General features: G+C 39.6%; 1 protein-coding gene and 2 long non-coding RNA genes across 4 annotated transcripts in view; 2 read left to right on the forward strand and 1 right to left on the reverse strand.

Moving 5' to 3' along the window:
- Nucleotides 1–17,841, forward strand: LOC136285387 (uncharacterized). Of its 2 annotated transcripts, XR_010719439.1 has the most exons (6): nucleotides 1–505; nucleotides 5,038–6,853; nucleotides 7,341–7,513; nucleotides 7,793–7,879; nucleotides 16,152–16,406; nucleotides 17,772–17,841. It is a non-coding gene; the product is annotated as an uncharacterized lncRNA (long non-coding RNA). The 2 variants fall into 2 exon arrangements; XR_010719438.1 differs by having other exon boundaries at nucleotides 16,152–17,772.
- LOC136285388 (uncharacterized) overlaps nucleotides 3,511–21,915 on the reverse strand; it is a 24,333-nt gene continuing 5,928 nt past the window's right edge. Inside the window, exons 2-4 of the long non-coding RNA XR_010719440.1 lie at nucleotides 7,771–7,929; nucleotides 7,178–7,240; nucleotides 3,511–3,701 (exon numbers count right to left, since the gene is read on the reverse strand). This is a non-coding gene — a long non-coding RNA (uncharacterized lncRNA). The remainder of the gene's footprint in view (nucleotides 3,702–7,177; nucleotides 7,241–7,770; nucleotides 7,930–21,915) is intronic.
- The window catches only part of CRLF2 (cytokine receptor like factor 2), a 16,080-nt gene continuing 15,757 nt past the window's right edge, over nucleotides 21,593–21,915 (forward strand). Inside the window, exon 1 of the mRNA XM_066176484.1 lies at nucleotides 21,593–21,645. The gene's annotated coding sequence lies outside the window, so the exon portion shown is untranslated. The remainder of the gene's footprint in view (nucleotides 21,646–21,915) is intronic.

The raw sequence follows: 21,915 nt of genomic DNA on the forward strand, positions 1-21,915 counted from the left end.
GCGACCTGGAGTGCGCAGACAGGGGCGGGGCGCGGCAGTTCGCCCAGGCAGGGCGAGCAGAAAGGGCTGGTGATTTTTTTTTCTTTTAGTTTGTAGTTCTGTTGGTTAGTTTTTGGGGTTTTTTTCTTAGTAGTGGTTTATACACGATCCAGAACTGCAGTTAGTGAAAATGTATGTAGCCAGGCAGAATCCTCCAAGAAGGATGTGTCTGTCCAGACCCATTCCTGTGAGGGGTGTTTAACCTTATCAGGGGGAGTTGCAGAAGAAGTCTGCGTGTGGTCTGGACAAGTGAATGATCTCCTTTTGTTGGTGGCTGAGCTTAGGGAGGAAGTTGATAGACTAAGGAGCATTAGGGAAAGTGAAAGGGAAAGCGATTGGTGGGGCTCTGCCCCTTCCGTCCTTAAGAGGGGCCCACCAAGAGTCAAAGGACTCTCATGCCTCCCACTGTCAGGCAATGGGAGGACACCCGGTGGATGAAGGGGAGTGGAAATGGGTTCCTGCTCGGGTAGGTAATGGTAATTTCCCCCAACCCCCATCCCCTACCCAGGTTCCTCTTCAGAATAGGTATGAGGCCCTGGATCTAGAGGGTCAGCTAGATGACATAGAAGAAATTGATCTGCTCACTGAGCCTCCCCAGTTAGGCCTCATCAATCAGACAGATTGCTACTTTTAACATTAAAAAAAAAGAGAAGAGTAGTCCTCATGGGTGACTCCCTTCTGAGGGGAACAGAGGGTCTCATATGCCAACCAGACCCATTCCACGGGGAGGTCTGCTGCCTCCCTGGGGCTCGGATACAGGATATTAGTGAGAGATTTCCTGGGCTGATTCAGCCCTCTGATTACTACCCACTGCTGATACTCCAGGCTGGTGGTGATGAGATTGAGAAGAGAAGTGCTAAGGCAATAAAAAAGGGACTTCAGGGCATTGGGTCAAGTGGTTGGTAGGGCAGGAGTACAGTTAGTGTTCTGTTCAGCCCCTTTGTGGCAGAAAAGTATGATGAAAGGAATTGGAGAACTCACACTATCAACAAGTGGCTCAAGGGTTGGTGTTATTTTAGCAGAATTTTGGGTTCTTTGATCATGGGGCAACTTTTTCAGTGCCTGGCCTCTTGGAACCAGATGGGTTTCATTTCTCTGAAAAGGGTGGTAGGTTTTTAGCTTACGAACTGGCAGAACTCACTGAGAGGGCTTTAAACTAGGCTTGAAGGGGGAAGGGGATGGACTATCTGGGGGCAGGCCCAAGGGTAATAAGCCTAAGTTAGGGGTGAAATCATTACCTAACTGAGGTGCATGTATACTAATGCATGCAGCATGGGTAATAAATAAGCAGGAAGACCTTGAAGCCTTGGTGCTGCAGCAGAACTATGATGTAGTCACTGTCACAGGAATATGGTGGGACAACACACATGGCCAGAGCGCTGTGCTGGATGGCTACAAACTCTTCAGAAGACACAGGAAAAGGAGAAGGGTTGGATATTATAGCTAGTGATGACGAAGTTGAATGCCTATGGGTAAGAATTAAGGGGGAGGCCAATAAGGCTGACATCCTATTATCATCTGTTATCGTCCACCCAACCAGGAAAAAGAGGTGGATAACCTATTCCGTAAACAGCTGGAAAGTGTTTCAGGAACACCAGCTATTGTTCTTGTAGGTGGCTTTAACCTACCAGACATCTGCTGGAAATTTAATATAGCAGAAAAGAGGCAGTCCAGGAAGTTCTTAGAATGTATTGAGGACAACTTCTTGTTGCAGCTGGTGAATGAGCCCACCAGGGGTAGGGCTATGTTAGACCTGTTGTTTACAAATAGAGATGGGCTGGTAGGAGATGTGGTAGTTGGAGGCCACTTGGGGGATAGTGATCATGAAATTGTAGAGTTCTCAATATTTGGTGAAGTTAGGAGGAGTATCAACAAGACTTTTATATTGGACTTTTGGAGAGCAGACTTTGACCTTTTCAGGAGGCTTGTCCAGAGAGTTCCTTGGGAAATAGTTTTTAAAAACAAAGGAGTCTGGGAAAGGTGGGCATGCTCCAAAACAGAGATCTTGAGGGCACAGGAACAGGCTGTCCCTGTGTGCCAAAAGACGAGTCGACAAGGCAAATGTCCAGCCTGGATGGGTAACGAGATTTTGATAGAACTTAGGAATAAAAAAAGGATGTATCATCTTTGGAAGGAGAGTCAGGTTTCTCAGAAGGCATTTAGGGGGGTCACTAGGGCATGTAGGAATAAAATTAGGGAGGGCAAAGCTCAATTTGAGCTTAATTTGGCAACTTCTGTAAAGGATAATAAAAAATCCTTTTACAAATATGTTAATGGTGAAAGGAAGGATGAGACCAACCTTTGTTATCTATTGGATGGAGGAGGGAACTGCAGATAAGGAGAAGGCAGAAGTGCTTAACGCCTTCTTTGTTTCAATCTTTAATGGGAAAATGGCTTGTCCTCAGGATAATTGTCACAGTGCATTGGTGGACAGTGTCAGGGAACAGAGTGGTTCTCCTGTTATCCAGGAGGAGGCAGTCAGAGAAATATTGAGCTGCTTGAGTGTCTACAAATCTATGGGCCCAGATGGGATCCATCCCGGGGTGATGAGGGAGCTTGCAGATGAGCTTGCAAAGCCACTCTCCATCATTTACCAGCAGTCCTGGCTCCCTACTGAGGTTCTGGATGACTGGAAACTGGCCAATGTGATTTTCATTCATTAAAAGGGTAGAAAGGAGGATCCTGGTAATTATAGGCCAGTTAGCCTGACCTCAGTACCAGATAAGATAACAGAGCAGTTTATATTGGGAGCTATTATGCAGTACTTACAATACGGCCAGGGTATCAGACCCAGCCAGCATGGGTTTAGGAGGGATACGTCATGTTTGACCAACCTGATCTTCTTTTACAACCAGGTGACCCGCTTGGTGGATGCAGGGAAGGCTGTGGATGTTGTCTATTTGGACTTCAGCAAAGCCTTTGACACTGTCTCCCACAGTATACTGCTGGATAAGCTGGCAGCCTGTGGCTTAGACAGCAGCACTCTTTGCTGGGTTAAGAACTGGCTTGATGGCTGGGTGCAGAGAGTGGTGGTGAACAGTGCTGCATCCAGCTGGCAGCCAGGCACCAGTGGTATTCCTCAGGGGGCTGTGCTGAGGCCAGTTTTGTTTAATATTTTTATTGACAACATGGATGAGGGTACTGAATATTTCATTAGTAAATTTGCAGATGACACCAAGCTGGGAGCCTCTGTTGATCTGTTGGAAGATAGGATGGCTCTGCAGAGAGATCTGGAACAGTTGGATGGGTGGGCAAAGTCCAGTAGGATGAAGTTTAGTAAGTCCAAGTGCCAAGTCCTGCATTTTGGCCACAATAACCCCCTGCAATTTTATAGGCTGGGGATGGTTTGGCTGGACAGTGCCCAGGCAGAAAGAGACCTGGCGGTACTGGTGACAGCAGCTGAACATGAGCCAGCAGTGTGCCTTGGTGGCCAAGAAGGCCAACTGCATCCTGGCCTGGATCAGGAATAGTGTGACCAGCAGGAGCAGGGAGTACTCAGTGATGGTGAGGCCACACCTTGAGTGCTGTGTCCAGTTCTGGGCCGCTCAGTTTAGGAAGGACGCTGAGATGCTTGAGTGTGTCCAGAGGAGGCAGTGAGGCTGGTGAGGGGCTTGGAGCACAAGCCCTTTGAGGAACGACTGAGGGAGCTGGGGTTGTTTAGCCTGGAAAAGAGAAGACTTATAGGTGACCTTATCACTCTCTACAGCTTCCTGAAAGGTGGTTGTAGTCAGGTGGGGGTTGGTCTCTTTCTTCAGGCAGCAACTGACAGAACAAGAGGACACAGTCTTCAGCTGTGCCAAGGGAAATATAGACTAGATATCAGGAAAAAGTTTTCTACAGAAAGTGTAATAAAGTATTGGAATGGTCTGCGTGGGGAGGTGATGGATTCACCACCTGGATGTGTTTAAGAAAAGACTAGATGTGGCACTTGGTGCCATGGTTTAGTTGAGGTTAGGGTTGGGTTGGACTTGATGATCTCAGAGGTCTCTTCCAACCTAATCATTCTGACTCCTCTGCTGTGTGACTTGGGCACACGGCTTTACCTTTGGATTGCAGCATGGACCTGTCCCAAATGCTCTCAACTTCACTAGATGTCAGGACACATATATCCTCTGGGTCATTCAAACAGTTTCTCCAATTCGACTTTGTCTGTATTGAGGTTTTTTATTAATCTCTTCAGCTACAATTTGATTCAGTAATCTCAATAGTCCTCCAAAAATCTATTATCTATTCCTGAGACACATTCAGACTGTCTTTCTTTCCTGGAATTATATGTGTGTAATTTCAAATACTGAACTATTAAGACAATGCCACTGTATAGCTTGAATGGAAACTTACTCTAGAGTGCATGAAGAAATGTACTTAACAATTATGGTCTTTATTCTTTTACACATATATTTAAAATTACTACATCTCTGCTCTGAGGCTCTGAGGAGAAATGTCTTTTATCATCTGCTGATTCCATAAAATACAATTTTTTTCATCCAGCTTGTGATATCCTAGGTTGCTATGTTTATACTGCTCTTGACTATCTGATCCTGGAGTACTAAAAGTTGGGTTAGTTGGATTAGTCTAGCTCTCTTTCTCCATATGTCAGTCCACAGATTCAAGGACCACTGCGGGCATTACACTAGAAAAGGCGGGTAACGACTGCCATGCTAAAAGAACAGAGCTGGATTTTTCAGTGCTCTGTATTTTGTGAGAGAATACATCCATGTGCAGGGCTCCCCCATGAGAGCAGTTGCCTTTCAACCCACACTTCACTCATCCTGGCTGAGCACAGGTCACTGCAGAAGGTGAGGGGACTGGAGAACCAGCCTCTTGATGTCTAAATCATCACTGGTTGGGTCTTTTTTATTTTATTTAGTTCATTTGATCTCACATGAGGCTTTAGTTATATTTTTTTCCCTGGTGATAGAAAGAAACAACAATGAATGAGTTCCTCATCTGTGTGCCTCTCTGCCTACTGTGATCACTTTCTTGTTCTCTTTACTTCAGGATACTTTTGCAGCTACACATCATCATGATGACCATGTCAGCTCCTCAAATCAATGAAAATTAGACATGTTTGTATGACAGTTTTCGACCAAGATAACAGCTGCCCTGTGTAGAGTGACAAGCAAACACCTACACCCAGATTCATTCCACGTAAGAAAGCCAGAAACCCCCATATCCCATGAAGAAAGACAGGCACCACCAAAGGATGGCTCATGCCACATGAGGATCTTCTACTCTTCTCCTTGGATTTGCAAGCCCTCCCTCTTGCTCCCACTCTACTGCAAGAGCTCCAGCGCATAAACTTTGTTGAAAATAAATAAGGGAGAAGCACTAGTTATTACATCAAACAGCATAAATAGAAAATATAGTTGAAGTGTAGAAAATACAAAGATGGAGGAAACATTATAGTGATGAAGAAGAAAATGGCTCTCAGGTGCCCTCTGTCTTCAGACCTGTCTTCTTACCATAAATACCCACTAGTTTTCGAGTGCTGTTATTTTTATAATTCTTTTGTGAACTTGCAAGACTGATAACCATCCCCAAAAATGTCCACCTGAGTGCTTGAAATGGCCACTTGGAACTCTGTCTGAAGTCAGTCCAGAAAAGTGGATGAATTTTGAATTCATTTTCTGCTTGAAGCCTAAAAGTGACCTGGTGTCATGTCACAGGTGTTGTAACTGCCCTACCTGAAACCAGAGCATGTGCTACTAAGCTGATTTGATCTATGAGGTGCAGTCATAAGCAAAAATTATATCCTTCCAAATTATTATGTGATCTTTTGTTCTAAAACAGCTATGCAAAGCTCAAATTGGTGTTTTACTGCTGAAGTAGAGCAAAAGAACTCTACTGTAACAAAAGGACTCTGCATTCTTTGCCTATGGGGACCCTTTCATGGCTATGAAGGTTGAATGAATTGGCCTGTCCCAGAGTCTGCCCTATCCCTTGATGACTGCTTCTTTAATGTTTGTGAACACTGAATATTTATCAGTCTTTTACTTTCAGTCAAACTGTAGCTGAATCTGGCAAGTAGGATTGAGAAAAAAGAGGTGACTAAGAGGCATAGGTCTGTATCACAGCAGCATCAATCCAACTTTGTTTACCTAATAAATCAGGCTCAAAGTTCTTGAAGACACACTATTATGAAAAATGAAATTATTGGAATACTAAACACATGCATATGATCTGTCCTGTAAATAGGTTCGTTATATTTATTTAATTCAAATCAGTCTCATGGCAATCTTTAGCTAATGAGCTGATTGGTATGTTTCATACTTCTTAGCTTTGAAGATTAAATTTTATTTTTGTAATCAGTAGAGAATAAAAGAATTCACTGATTTTTTTTTTCTCTGTATAAGGTCTTTCCTTAAGAGACACTGAGTGAAAGGGCTCTCTGAAAAAAAAAAAAAAATCAATTGTTTTACAAGGCATCTAAAATCAGGAAATTGTCAAGGAAGCCAAATGAGATAAGCACTGAGCTGCCGGGAAATAACATGGCTTTGTTAAATATCTGCTTTAAAAGCATGTAGCTCATTACTGTGATAGCACACATCCTAAAGTTGTGTTCAGCTCTGTCATTAAAATATAATTTTTCCACTTGTGCTGAATGCAAATCAAATAATTATGAAATCTTTATGAGGGCACACCAACCTTGCTCTCAAAGAAATTCGTAGCAAAGTTCTCACTGAGTACATGGAATTTCTTTTTTCCATTGACACACTGGAAAGTGCATATAGTTATTGCAGAAAGTCTGGCTGTTCAGTGCAGCAAGGTAAAAACCGGTATCAGAGTCCAGTCTCATCCACAGAAGGAGGGAGAGGTAGGTGCCACCTGAGCATGACATCAGAATGAAGATGTATTTTTCTTGGCTTAAAAAGCCAGTATAATTGTGCAAGCAGGAACTATTTCAAAACAAATCTGAAGTTCTTGAAACAAGTGATATTTAAACAATGCAGAATCACATAGAAAACATTAAAGTCTATTAGTTTTGGTTATCTGTCTGGGGTTGGTTGTCTGGGTTTGGTTTTTGTTTTCTTGCTTCTTTTTTTTCCAAAGCCAGATGATAATGTGATATAAAGCAGCGATTTGATTTGTTGAATCATAACACAAACATCCTGTCAAGACAAACTGATGATCTATCTACCTTTTTCTGATGTAGTTGTATGGGTACGCTTTATTTTCTTGTTCTGAAGAATTCTTGGAATTACTGTGGTAAAAAAGAGAAAACCAGAATATATTATAATAGCATTGTAAAGCTTAATGATGTAATAGTGGCTCAAAAACTGCCTGCAGGTTTGTTTTTCCAGCCTAGAAGCATAAAATACATCTAGAAAAGTGAAAGGCAACAGAGGTAAAAGGTATGAAGCAGCTCTCACCTGAGAAAGAATTATGTGGCCTAGGATCCTTCGGCCTGGAACAGAATAAGTGGAAGGACAGCCATACTGGTTATAAACTCAACAACTGGCTATCAGCTAAGCAGGTCAGATACTTCTCTTCCAACAACTTGCATTGTTAAGTGCCTAAAACCTTTTCCAAGGAGTGCTATGAATGTTGAGAAACATGGGTTCAGAAGGTGATTCAAAAATCTCATATAGTAAGCCCTAATTCACCAACAACTCTCAAACACACTTGTGTAACCCAACAAGCCACAAGCTACTGTCCTGGTTTTGGCTGGGATAGTCTTACTTTTCTTCTTAGCCAACCAGAGAGGAGGAGGTTGCATGCTACAATTCTTACATCTTTCCTTTGGCCTTTCCAGGTATGCCAGCTGGAGGATCAGTTGGTTCAGCAGTGCCTGGTGTCCTCTTCACCTGTACTGGGACCTCAGCTCTCCTTGCAGCATAAGGTGGGTTTCTTTGATGAAAATACTGTCTTTCATAGTTTCATGGCTGATAACTGATGGATGGAGAGAAAAACAGAAAAATTCCACTTTGCAGGCTTGCACCAAAGGGCACAATTTACATCAAAGACAAAACAGAAGCAATTCCATTATAGTATTGCTTTCCACTCATGCAGAAGAGCAGGGTATCAATGCCTGTGCTGAAACACACAGCATTCAGCCTCACCCTTCCTTATCTGTGAACTTAGGTCCTCTTGTCACATAAGTGAACCAAGAAAGCCTCTGCTCTGAAAGCCACTCAGATAAAAAAACATAAATGGGTTTATACGGGAGAGGGGCAGAGGAGCAGTAAAGGTGGGAAGCCTGTATTTATTGCATCTAAATCTCTTAAAGATAGGATTTTGAAGTGCTTCTTAGCTAGCTTTAGAAGTGCTTTTAATTGGCAATGCAAACTGATAGACATGTGACATTCCAACCTTTTGTGAGCGTGTGATCCCAGGAAGCTCTTTTTAGTTAGAATCTCCACAACTAGTTTTTATGACTACTCCACATCACTGAAATACCTTCTACTGCAAGGGACTGGGATTGAGCAAAGAGTTGGGTCAGACAGTATCTCCTTGCAGTTATCCATGGAGTCATTAAATTCTCTGTAGCTGAATGGGTTTCAGAAAGGAAAATCATGGAATAGAAGTATTTATTGAATATCAAGGTAGCATACTTTGCTTTCTTTCATGTGCACAGTGAACTCTGTCAGACCCAAACACCAAATCAAAAGAGAAAATTTTTGGGAAAAGCAGATACAAATTTTCAGCCTGATTTTCCATACCAGTATCACATTTTAAACAGAAGTAAATAGAAATTATAATCTTGAAAAGATGTTCTTTACCAAAAGCAGAATCCTTCTTTCCAGATCCAAAAAATATGATCTTTCCATGAGCCCGCTACTTGCCCTTTCCAGATTTCTTTCTTAAAAAAATACCAAGGAAAAAAAAAAAAGACCTTAAATACATGTTCTTCCTCTTTAGATCTAACTTGATAAAGACCACCATCCTCCATTCTCCATATGCCTGCTGGTCATGGCCATCAGAAAATTAATATTGTTACCAGAAATGAGCTCAACTTAACTCAAAACATGTGTTTCTCTGTACAAGAGCATTTTGAAATCTTTGCTTATATTTCCCCTTCCTCAACTTTTCTATGGTTTGTTTGTTTGAAAAAACATTTGAAATTTGATTATATTTGCTGCAATTCTGAGAAGAGCCCTTGCTTCCTTTTTAAAACAACTCAAAGAGAAAATAAAATGGGAGCTGATGAGAAAAAAACCCAAGCTTCTACTAGTCTAAAAGACTGTAGAGACTGTATTTCTCCTTCCTTCTTTGAGCAGATTTACCCATTTAAGCATATTGTTTTTTGCTCCTTTCTAGTTAGTTTTGTACTGAAGGTTCTCCTTAGCAGTCACTAGACACTGAAGCTGGATCAGAGGATAACAAAGCAAAAAAATTTCCAGGCTAAAAAGTCCCCCTCCAGCCCCCCCAAAAGAGGCATTTGTGAAAAAATGGACAAAGACTCTCCCTAGACACAGTGGCCTAAGATACCACATTGCTTTGAGTATTCTTCTATCCTTGCTCTTCTAGATTTAGGCAATCTTCAGTGTGGTCAGTCATTAAAAGGCACAAGAACATTTTGTTCTTATTATTGGTTCAGATGACAAAAGATGAACCATGGACCTCATTCCTGAATGCAAACTTATCTTCCTTGAAGGCAGAGGATTGCCACATCTCCAGAGAGATGGATGGCATCTCCGTCCTCTTTACTGTAGGATCACCTATGGAATATATAAATAGTTCCCTTGACTTAGCCTCCACACCTGAGCTGCTCTTCCCTCCAGACCTGTTTAAAATCTTCAGTGCTACTTGGAGCACAAATCAGCTAAGAGTAACCCAACAAGTACCTTCGGAAAATCGAGATTCTGATACAGTTTTTCAGAACTACAGACAAATTGGGACCTGAGGGAGTAGAAACATATTTAGCTAGCTGATGATGGGCAGCCATTTGTTCAGCACCAGGGAGTATCATTAAATATCCACTTATCACCTTGCTTTCTTTGCCACTACAAAGTCTTCCAGTTGCAAAGAACCCAGACTCTCCCCAGGCCATTATATCCCATTCTGCTACATTGGACTGATGCCTGGAAGGCAGACCTGAAACAGACACTGGACAGAGCTAGAGAATAAAGTAGGTATATATTGAAAGGCCTTCAGGATCTACCTTGGCCAGGACAGGAGCCTGACCAAGGCTTCACCCAGAGTCCACTACAAATCGCCACACACCAATGGCTGACTGGTCACAAGGTCTTAAATTTTTATCAGTTTTGGTCCATTTGCATATTGGGGTTTAATTTTCCAATTACAGCTTCAGGTTGTGAGGTGTCATCCTTCTTGTTTCTCCCTTCAGTTCACCCGTTGTTTATACTTTTGGACCTGAAACTTGTCTGTGGTTCTCAGCAGAAAAAGGATTTGTTTTGTCTACCTACCCTGTGAAGAGAGCTTACTAGCACTTAATATGAGGCTCAGAACTACATCCCTAGGCAACATAGAATCTACAAATATGAAAGCTAAAGCTTAAGGCATCAGGACTAAGATAATGGTAGGCAGGATGGAAAACTCCCAAAGTGTCCAGCACCATCTGTTGAGTATTGGGACAGAATCATTTTTCAGGGACCCCAAACTTTGGATGAATATGAGATGGGACTCCTTAGAAAGTCTTGGTGGGTAGATGTGAGGACTTTATACTAGAAATTCACCTTTACTCAACACAAGAAAGAAAACAACGAAACAAAATTTTAATAAATAAAACACATATATAAAAAAATCATAATTAAACCCATAGTCATAAAATACAAATATTGAATTCCAGTATAGACTTAAAAAATACATAGTATTATTATGTAATCCACTCTTCATGACAATGCATAAAAAAATATGTATAAAAAAAAAGTTTAAAGTTCTGGTGTTGAATTTTCATCATAGTTTTAATCTTCTGAAAAAGTTGCATTTTGATACCATGGCTGAAACAAAGGGAAACAGTTCAGGTTACAGTTGGTTGAAATTTCTTAGTTCAAAATATAAACCAGAGGTAAGATGGAATGCACAGCGTTAACTTTTCTTTCCAACCTTATGTTCATAAATTTTTACATATATGGGTTCACTTGAGACCAGATGAAAGAAGTTGTAAAACACCACAAGACTGACATGAATCAACATAATTCTAAATCAGCCAATAGTATGTAAAATAGAAGTCTGGGGTTTTTAAAACCTCATGAGACTGAGACGTATTTCACTAAATATTTCAGTTGTTCCTGGTCTGTTACACTAAATTGTACTTTCTAGAAATATAGAAACAATTAAAATATATGACATAGATAAAAACAACACCAATCATAGCTCTTCAAAAAGCGAGACACAGATTTTTACATGTTATTCTTGCATATTTTTATGAAGGCAGCACTTCTGGGTAAACATAGATGTCTGAACTTCTCCAGCCAAAACCCAAGTCCAGAAAAGCTGCCAAAAGAAAAACCCAAACACTATATATTGTATATACACACTTACCAGAGTGACATTTTACAAGTATTCAGAAAGTTGACCTGAAATCAGATCTTACTGATTTGAAACATTTCTGTCTTTGTGAAAACCACAACAATGCAAAGCACTTAAAAAAAAAAAAAAGTAGATTTCATATTTTTTCTACAAGAAAAGTAAAAAAATGGCAGTTACCCATAAAAAAGATTTCTGTCCTGTTTCCATTTTTTGCAGGAAGATTTTTATACTAAAATCTTTTAAGTCTATGCAAAAAAGTTTGTCAGGAAAGGGAAACTCACAAACCTGGAAAAAATCACAGAGAAGCTTTTACACACTGAAACCTTTTGCTAACTTGAAGTGGACACAGGAATACTGGGGCTTGACAGAGGCTGCAAACAATTGCTGTGGGTTTACCGTAAGTAGGTTAATCAGAATTCTGTAGTAAACAGACAGGCGGAAATGATAAAGTCTTAAATCTTGCCACACAGAGAGGGAATTGATGTTAAATATGAATTTGAATGAATAAAATTGACTCTTGGAATAACTCAAAACAGATGATTAGAATTTTCTGATCCAATTGTAGACAGGGTGACTTCTTTGCATACAAATGAAATTAGAATTTACATTGATCAGATCCACCATGTTTTCCTTGGAGGACAGGGGAAGGGACATGAGGAGAAGGAAAAGGGGATGATAGGGAGTTTTAGGACTTTGTTTTGGTTTTCTTTGTTTTGTTTAAAGGAGAGAACTAAATTGTTTCCACATCTTTGCAAGCCCACCAGTATTAAAAATATAATTATGCAACATGAACCTCTGGTGCTGATATGCTGGAGTTTATGGTGTCAACACCAGGGGCCAAAAGAAGGACACCATAGGTGATATACTTCAGGTTTCCGCTGAGCTTTCCATGGGGGTAAAGGTTTGATCCCAAATCCATACACTTTGTTAGAGATTCCAGAGACTTGGTTTTTGCCAACATATTCTCTTGGTTTTACAAACACAAAAAAAAATGAACTTCCAGTAGCTGAATTAATTCAGATATAATCTGGACCTCCAGGCAATTTCCGAAATACTTGGTTGATCCTCATGACTGGCACACATAGTCTTACACATGCAAACAGCTCAATTGAAAGGAACGATTTATCCTCAGTGGAGAAAAAACCAACTTGTGATATTGGGTCTCGAAGAGATATTTTGCCAGTTCTGTGGCCTTCATTTGAGGGTTCTTTAAAGAGTACTACATTATTGATTTTATAATTTGGAATAGATATAAATGTTTATAAAATATCTTGTTTGTAATTTTCAAAGAATGTGAAACACCCATTTTAAAAAAAATTATCTAGAAATAGGTTATAAAGTATAAAATAAGTTTTTCTGAATTTTCTCTTTATATTGATATCTTTGTACTGTAATAATCAACACCTAATTTGAATTGAGACTACACAAAAAAAACCAAAAAAATGCCAAAAAAAAACCACCACCATGAGGAGCCATTAAATACAAGCTTTTGTTTTTCAACTTGACAAATGCATATTGTGGCTTCATTTGCAACAAATACTGTAAGAGAATTGAGTTTTTAGATATGTGTGACATTTTGAGACTTAGAAATCACCAATGAATCTATCTGGATCAGCCAATGGCCAAAGCACTCAGAAGGACTCTGGATGATCCAGGAGTCATCACCACTCTGTGAATGATGTTGTGGGGTTGCCTGACAGCATATCTCAGACTGGGCATCGAAATGGCAATTTAAAGATGCCAAACATCCAGGGGTAAAAAGCATCAGGCATTGCTCTGGCTAAAAATTTGGTTGTAGGGTTTTGGCTCTTCACTCCCTCCTCTGCTGGGCAATATGTGGGACTGTTTACTGTCCCAGTGGTGCAACCACCGTTTAGTAGAAAAATAAAAGTTCTTTACAGATAACTCTGCTTCCACAAGATTTGCGTGAAAATTTCAGGAGTGGCAAGGTAATGAGAATGAGAATACACTTAGCTAGGCATTGTGTCTAATTTTACCGAGCTTATTTATTTTCTAAATCACTTTGGGGCATAGGCTGGTATAAATGCAAGAAATTCATATAATGAAACTAGAATTTTATTCCTAGGAAAAATGCCAAGATTCATAACCATTCCCCCAGCTAAATTCGACTTTGCCTGATTTTCTGAATTAAGTGGTGATAATTTTGTGCCTAATATGCATTCCTAGTTAACATGCTTGTCTCTATAAATTCTGTAATTGCTTATTTAAACAAGGAAACAGGCATATTACACATAATTGGCGTGCACAATTACCTCATTTGCATCAGCAGTCACTGTAATTTCATGTCAAACCTATTATGCATTAAATCACGAGTATATTTTGGAAGACATCTGAAACTCAAATGCAAAAGAGAGGTGCAACATAAGTTTCTAAATCAATAATCTTTTTCTTTCACCTTTATTTTTTTTTCCCGTGGTGCTATTCTGGATTGTTGTGCATTTACTTCTGTTTGTCTATTTATTTTTGCTTTCATTAGCTCACTGTCCTGTAATCAGTTCTATGGAAGGTTGTTAATTATCCCATGAATAATTCCTGTGGTCCTCCTGTGTCAGCTAAATGGTGCTTGTGTACTTCCCTGTGTGTTCAAAGAAGCCTAACATTTTCAGTAAGCAAAGACTGCAGTGTTTTCATCCAGGCATGGCTACCTTCTGCAGAGGAAATTTTTCTCTATACAGAGTTGATATTTTTGATGACAATGTATTTGGCCCTCCCAGCTACTGACATTCTTATTTCTATCTCTTTTAATAAAAAACATTTAAATCTGTTATTGCCATTATAATTTATTTTTTTCATTTAATGAAATCAGAACTCTGGAGAAATTAATAGTTTGACCTTTGAAAGCTTTCCAGGTGGTGATTTAAATGCTTTAAAATTTAATATGTATAAGTTTGAATAATTTTTATGTGTTAATTTTGTTTGCTGATCGAGCATATACAATAAAATTTTAAAAAGAGATTGAACCCCTTTTGATGAAATGAGTTAAAGGAAGCTGAGCTTCATTTCATTCTGAAATAAAATACAGGACAAAAACAGAGCACTAGAGTAATTTAACAACGTGAAATACAGATAACTGTGGCTTTGCTGCTGTTGATAAAATGGGAGAGATGGAGCTGATTCTGCTTTTTCAATGCCTGTGCCTGGCTGTATCACACTTCTCAGCTCAGCTCTGCATGAATTCATATGCTAATTTTAAAAAATTATCTGCTTTTTAACTTTTCGCTACTCAGGCATTCAAAGCCATCTTATTTCCCTGTATTCCCCAGAGCATCCACACTTGACATGCATGAAGTTGCTACTCATTAGTCCAACATCTTAAGTAGTGACTGCAGAGTATTAACTTAAGTAAATTCTATGTTCTCTTGAGGAGTTTGTGGAGGACTTTATCCCCACACAGTTCATTCTCATTCTCGCACTCAAATTGTGTGTTCGCATGGCTGTGTCCTCCCATGGAAGAAGCTGAGTTTGAAGCCTGAGTGCAGAGCTGGAGCTGTCGCCCACACAGAGCTGCTCCTGACCCCACGCTGGCTGTGGTCTCAAGGACCACGGGGCAGAGGCCATGTCAGTGGACAGCACTGCCTCCCTGAGACCTCTCTTGGCAAAGCCAGGATTCTTGTCAGCCAGTGCTTCACATCTGGTCACACCCAAGATAAAAAATACCAGTTTTGGGTGCAACCTGTGATGCTTATGGTATAAAGTCCATCATCTGAAGGCACCTGAGAATAGATGGTGACTCCACCTGCTACGAGAGTTTTTTCACTTGCTGTGTGTGTATAATTTACAAATGTAAACCAACACATTTGGTTGTGTTCAACACTCTTACATCACAAGTGGGAATGAGCCCGGAAGGCAGATGAACTGCCATATTAGACTTTCAGGACAACAGAGGGTATTAATGATGCAGTATTCTGAGGGGTGTGCTGAAATCACTTTTAAAATCTGATTTTCTTGGATCCAGAAAAATGAACTATAAGTGTCTGATTCATCCCAGGGTAAAATAATAAAATACGTGAGTACGTTCATATGTCTACGTAAAAATAATCTGTCATGGAATATGGTTACACATGTATTTATGCATCTATTTATGTAGAAGCTATACATAGAGATGTGTGTGTGTGAGTGCACACACAGACACACAGACTCACGTAATCAAGAACATAAAAACACTTTGAAAGAACTCAGAAGTGAGTTCAGGAAAGAACTCAGTAAGATCTAAGGATAACCAGCCCCTGAGCTGAAAGACAGCAACAGGGCACAGAATGAAACCCCCAAAATCCAGCAGGAATTGGTCAGTAGGAATACAGCCCAACACCAGGTGACACAGTTGGCTTGTTTTCCCTCTTCTATTGTCTGCAAGACACAAATAACATTATTATGTGTGTTTGCAAATGAAAAATTGGCATGATCTTGATACAATGTAGAAAGACAGGTGTGTAGTTCAGGATGCCTTAAAAGATCCTATATTTAACACATAGGGGACAATTTCTTGGGTACATTATAAAAACTGGTCATTTGGTGTTTCTTTTGTGAGTATTAGAAAACCTCACTTTTGACATTTTAGTTAATTTATATCAAACCTGGCAATTTTTCAGTAATTCTCATTTATTAAAGCCCCACTGAGACCCATCAGAGTCCAAACCTGCTTGCATTTATCTTGCCAGATGCTGGAGGCTTTCCCAGCTATTGCTCGTTGTTGGAAGACGTGATTTCCCTTGATCCCCCCAGCATCGACAGCTCTCACACCAGCCTGCTGCTATAGAAGAAGCTCTGCTCCTTCCTGGACAGCCTCAAGCAATGCTTCATAGAGCTGGACACTTGCTAGGGTGCCTCGACTGCTCATTTTGAGAATCACAGCAGGTTTTCATGGAAAGTGCTTGCTGTTAGTCAGATCTAAACCACCCTTTGTAAAACACAGGGTAAGTTAAAGTGGAAATATGCCTGTTCTGGAGGGCACATTCAAAACAGTTGATGCTAAAATAATTGGGTGAAGAAGTGAAGAAAATAAACAGTACAATCTTCCTAGAGCAAGAACAGAACTTGAGGGCCTTTTTTCTCTTTTCAGACTGCATGCTGTAAGTGTCTCCTTGGTCTGCGAGGTCAGGGATCTCTGCTCCCTGTTTGCTGAGTGCAGATAACAACCTTCAGAGCAAACCCATTCTAGACAAACTTTAACAGCTAATCTGTAGCCCTTCTTAGTGTCCTCCAAAGTTTTAGCACCATTAAAAAGCCCTTCCCACGCCTTATACTCTGGCAAAATCCATTAGTCTTCAACACCCTGGAAAATTAAAGACTATTGCCACCTGTAGCAAATGCTTCTTGTGCAGCACTTCGTGCTGTTTGCACAAAAGGATCTGTTTGTATTTCCTTGATTCAATCAGGGGTACAAATCCACCACAGTGACTGAGGTGTATTTTTTCCTGAGCAACACCAGCATAAGGAAATTCTGTTCCCTTCATATTTCTCCTTCATGGTTCCTTGCTCTCAAATTCTGATTCCTGCACTGCCTTGTGACTGGTGGAAAATATTTGCTGATTTTAATCTAAATTAATTAGAAGTACCTGATTTCAAGGTCAAGGGAACACTGTTCAAAATATTTTTGATTTTGTCATATTTTGTGCAGGAATTAAACTGAAGAGCACTAAAATATATTTAAACAGTGATTACAGTCTGGAATATTTTTAGGATGGTACCAACCACAGTGGTGGAATATGGAAGTTTTCTGGAGTAGAAAGTTCATGAGAGATTTAATCTGTTATGAAAATGAGAACGAACTGTTCAGTACATCACAGGTTCACAGGGCTTAGTTCCAACTACTGGCTATGCAGATCTTTCTGTGATTGAATTTAGGTGTTGGAGGTGAAAAGTGATGATTTTCAGTCAAAGTCCATGAGGGATAAGAATTGTAATATGAGAGAGGAAATAAAAATTCTCAATAAGAAAATACCAACAGAGATCAGGTCCAGTTCAAAAATTAAAATCCTATGTTTCCAAAATTCCTTTCTCAGTAGTTTCAGAAAAATGGAGTTTTTAGTATGCTGCATTTTTGGGCAGGTTTTTCTTACCTAAAAAAATATAGAAGTCAATGTAATAAACTGTGTGAGGAATAAAATGAATATGGTACTTGCGTCTTCCAAAACACATACCTGAGACGAGGATTAAAATGCATTCCACAGATAAGAATCTGCAGTCATTTCAGTACATCCTGAGATTCACTACTCAGTCTAGCATTATTTCACACTGTTATGTTCTCTTTTTTCAAAAAATAAAATGTTTTCTTCCAGATGCCACAAGTTTTTTGCTGTTAAGCTGAGCACAGACAGTAAGTGTGGAAAGCATTTAGCCTATTTCAACACACCTTCCACCTGGCAAGCTTCTGAAAGACCAGCATATCAGCAATGGGTAAAATCTGGTGGTGGTTGGCTTTTTCAAGGCTGTGTCAGTGCATGTTGAAATTAACATCTCCCTGAAAGGCTATAAGCATTGGTTTGCTGGTGCTGTAACTTGCATGACTGTAGTCATACAAGAGGCTGCAGGAACAACCTGTTACTTGCCCTTTTCCAATGAATATCCCAAACAGTTGTAAACAATGGAATAGATCTACTTCAGTAATCTGACTCACAATGTTAAATTCTGCACTTGACAGCAGAAAAATCCAACAACTACATTTAGTCATATTATATGAAAGTTACTGCATTCATAAGAAACTAAAAGTAATGTGGAAAAAATAATTCTTAATGTCCTTGTCTTACTTTCGCTATCTCCTATGTAACTGCATGTGAAGGTGCTCTCTGGAAGAGCTCTTAAACTGAATCCTTATCTCCTCCCCATCACTGTCTGCAGCAGTCAGGGGAAGAAGGGGAGGGAACCAGGGTGCATTTCATGGAGTTTCCTGACCCTTTGGGACTCACCAGTGTGTGCAGAAGCCTTCAACACCTTCAGAGAACACAAGCATGAAATCAGTGCTTTTCTGATGCCCCATTTTCTTTGTGCTTAGAGGTGGTGTACACGTTGCAGGCAAAACCCTTTTGGCTGTCTACTGCTTTCCTTGCAGTCTTAACCCTCACATGTCACCCTTGGGGACAGTATCTGTTCTCTACAAACACAGAAGAAAATCAAGATCAAATCTTATTCTTTCCCTCTCATATCCTTTCCAACATCTCTAACTTTCACTGGAGTCAATTTCACATGAGCTTGCTACATGAGAACAGAATGCCACTGTGGACTCCAGGACCTGAAAAGGTGACAGTGACAGTCATGAATCTCTTCAATAGATAGGTCAGTGCATAGTGTGTGGGACTTAAAAGTTGATTTTCAGAAACAATGCTAATTCTCTCAGGATTTGAAAGGCAGGCCAGGATTTCCATAGTGCAGCCCCAGTTGGTAAGTAACTTACGGGAGAGGCTATGATCTAGTTTTGAAATGGTTATTTAACCATCACATTTTTTCCATTGATGCTGTGATTTCTAAGAGGTGTTTCACCACTTTACCTTGCATATTTTGTTGGATGTATTCCAAAGGAGTTCAAACTCAGAAAGATTAAATAATGCCCGGACATATTCCCAATGTGGTCTCCTGCCCATTTCACTCAGCAGGTGAGGACTGTGGAGAAATGAGATGCACAGGATGAAATAGCTTTATGGTGGGAGAAGGAAAGATGACTGGCTTTATACCGGCTTCGTTAACTGTTCTTTCTTTTTAGCAATGGAAACACCACTGACTAGTTTTAAGTTTCGTGTTGTCTCGTGTTTTGCCTTTTATTTAAGTGTGGGAGAGGTACCTAGATAGAAGGATGTACTTTAGTAAAATATGTTTTCTTCCAGAAATGTATTCCAAAATTAATATTTAGGTTTTGTCTTCCCCCATGTAATCTACCATAGTTTCCTACCTATTCCAGCTTATATATTCTTAAATCAGTCAGACCTTTTTCCCACATGTATGTTCACTATTAGTTCCTGTTGCATCCCTCTCAGCTTCTTTACCATTTTAGGGAACATGAATAAAGCCCCTCACTTGCAATGCAATTGTTCCAGGATGACAGGAGCCCCACCTTTTACCAGGAAAGACCAAGGGCAGATGTGTTTGGTATTTTGAAAATGAATATGCCAGATTTTGGAAATCTCAAAAATAGGTCAAAATACTCCATCATGGCAGAAGAAAACAGCAGACTTCTTCAAAGGAGAGTAACTAAAACTCACAGAAATTATATTTAGCCTCTCATCTTTCCCAGCATTACAGGACTTTTTAATTGTAATACTGCAATTATGTAATTACATCGTCTTATTTATTACTAATGTATATTAAGGTATATTAAATCATGAGAATCCTAATCTTACATAGTTTTAAGGATTATGCAATTAAAAGGTCTTCATAAATTTATTTGTACACAGCTACTCTTTCTTCTACAGATTGTTTTATAAACTGTATGGTAAAATTTACTTTGGCCATTTTGACTCTTAATTGAAGGACCCAACATGTGACATTGGTTTAAATACATGGGAAAAGAGAAAGAGAATACAAGTGTAAATGACTGTCAGGTTTCCATTTGATGCAAAATACTTCCAAAATTGAGGATGCATCCCTGAATTTATAGTTTCATTATTTCCTTCCCCAGAAAACAAAAACACAACTTGAAGAACAAAAATGTATTACTTATTACAAATGTTTTTAAGGATACGCCCAGCAAGGATAAAATTTTGCAAAGCAACGTAGTAAAAAATAGAACATGCACCATTAACTGGAATAATGAAAGACGTTTTCTAAATGAAACAGGTAATCCCATCCAATAAACAGATTGTTGTATACTACCCATTCATTTTTTCAGTTATATTTCAGTGCTATATAACTTCAACTATTCATTATTAGCTTTTTAGAGGGCCTTGCTTGTTTCTGATTTTTAAAAAGATGTTTAACTTCAGCCAACAGATTTCTTTTTTTTTTTTTTTTCTTTTAAGTTCAGAGTTGACATTGAGAAATACTTCTTTACTGAGAGGGAAGTCAAACACTTAAAAGATTCTTCCTACAAAGAGGTGGTCAATTCTCCAAGACTGTCGGTGTTTAAGAGGCATTTGGACAATGCTGTTATAACCAGGCTTTAATTTCTGGTGGGCCCTGAAGTGGTCAGGCAGTTAAATTAGATGGTCATTCTAACTAGGTAGGTCCCGTCCAACTAAAATATATTCTATTCTGTTCTATTCTATTGATACCTTGGGTCTATTTTTTAAAGACTGCTTTTTTTAGTTGCTAATGGAACCTTTATGTTGATACTTTTTTTTGTTGTTGGTTTTTTTGGTTTTGTTTTCTTTTTTTTTGTAGTGACCAGGCATGCTTATTCTTTTAGGTAAGGATTTGAAATTTATATAGGAGCAGTTAATGTCAGTATCAGACGTTAAGAAAGAGAAGAACTTCTATTGTGTTGACAAAGGCCCTGCACAGCATAGGTTTCAATCAGCAGCAGGTCTCTGTCTTCCTTAGTCCTCCTTTTACTGTTTATACACTTGTGGATCCTTTCTTGTTGCCTTTCATATCCCTTAACAGATTCAACTCTATTCTGGCCTTGATTTCTCTAACTCTGTCCCTGAAAAATCAACCAGATTCTGCCTCTTGTGTGTGGAATCCATTTCATGTCTGATTTTAGGTAGGAGCTCCTTGCTCATCCATGCAGTCTGCCTGCCATCTTTGCTTGGCTTTTTCCCTTCACTTCTTTCCTGTCATTCATAAAAAAGATTAGGAGAGGCCAAGCCATGATGATGCAAGGACATGCCACCAAGTGGCAATTTTGAAGTGATTGTATAAGAATGTGAATTTTAAAAGTTCCAGGAACACTTGAAGATTGCTCCCCCAGGCTTTTCACATGGGCAGGTATGTCCTAAGCATACAGTAGAGATCTTTACACATGCTCTTTGCAGCACATTAAAACAGGGAATCAGGTTCTCCTGATGACACTGTCTCAAGCTGACTAAACTAATTTGTCATGGAGTGATAGGACTCGTTATTTTATATGAATGGTTCACCACTCCCTTTATCCCACTCACTCAAAGCACACTGAAATCGCATCCTGTTAATGCTAAAAATTAAAAGGGGTCACTTGTGCAAAAAGAGAGAATCTTGCTATTTTTCAGGGCTTTATGTGGAGGCTGTGAGCAAGACCATGAACAAGTAAGTAATAATAAATGAAAATTACTCACAAATTATTGATTGTTTTGGCTCTAAGTGATGAAAAAACTAAACTGGGACAATTTACTTTGCTGAACTATGTGGTGATCCAAGACTTGTTTAACACCACCAATGAAATAATAGAAAGGGGAATAAAAAAGAGAGGAAGGAAACTGAGGAAAGTTAGCAAGGGTGCTGGAAGTTGCAGCTGGCAAGTACAGCCACTCAAGAGCTGCTGCTGTGGGTAGAGGAGCTGGCAGAGGGCCAAGATCT

The sequence above is a fragment of the Chamaea fasciata genome, unplaced genomic scaffold (assembly GCF_029207755.1).
Source record: "Chamaea fasciata isolate MVZ Bird 193981 ecotype frontalis unplaced genomic scaffold, bChaFas1.0.hap1 SCAF_2, whole genome shotgun sequence".
In the NCBI taxonomy this organism is placed as follows: domain Eukaryota; kingdom Metazoa; phylum Chordata; class Aves; order Passeriformes; family Sylviidae; genus Chamaea; species Chamaea fasciata.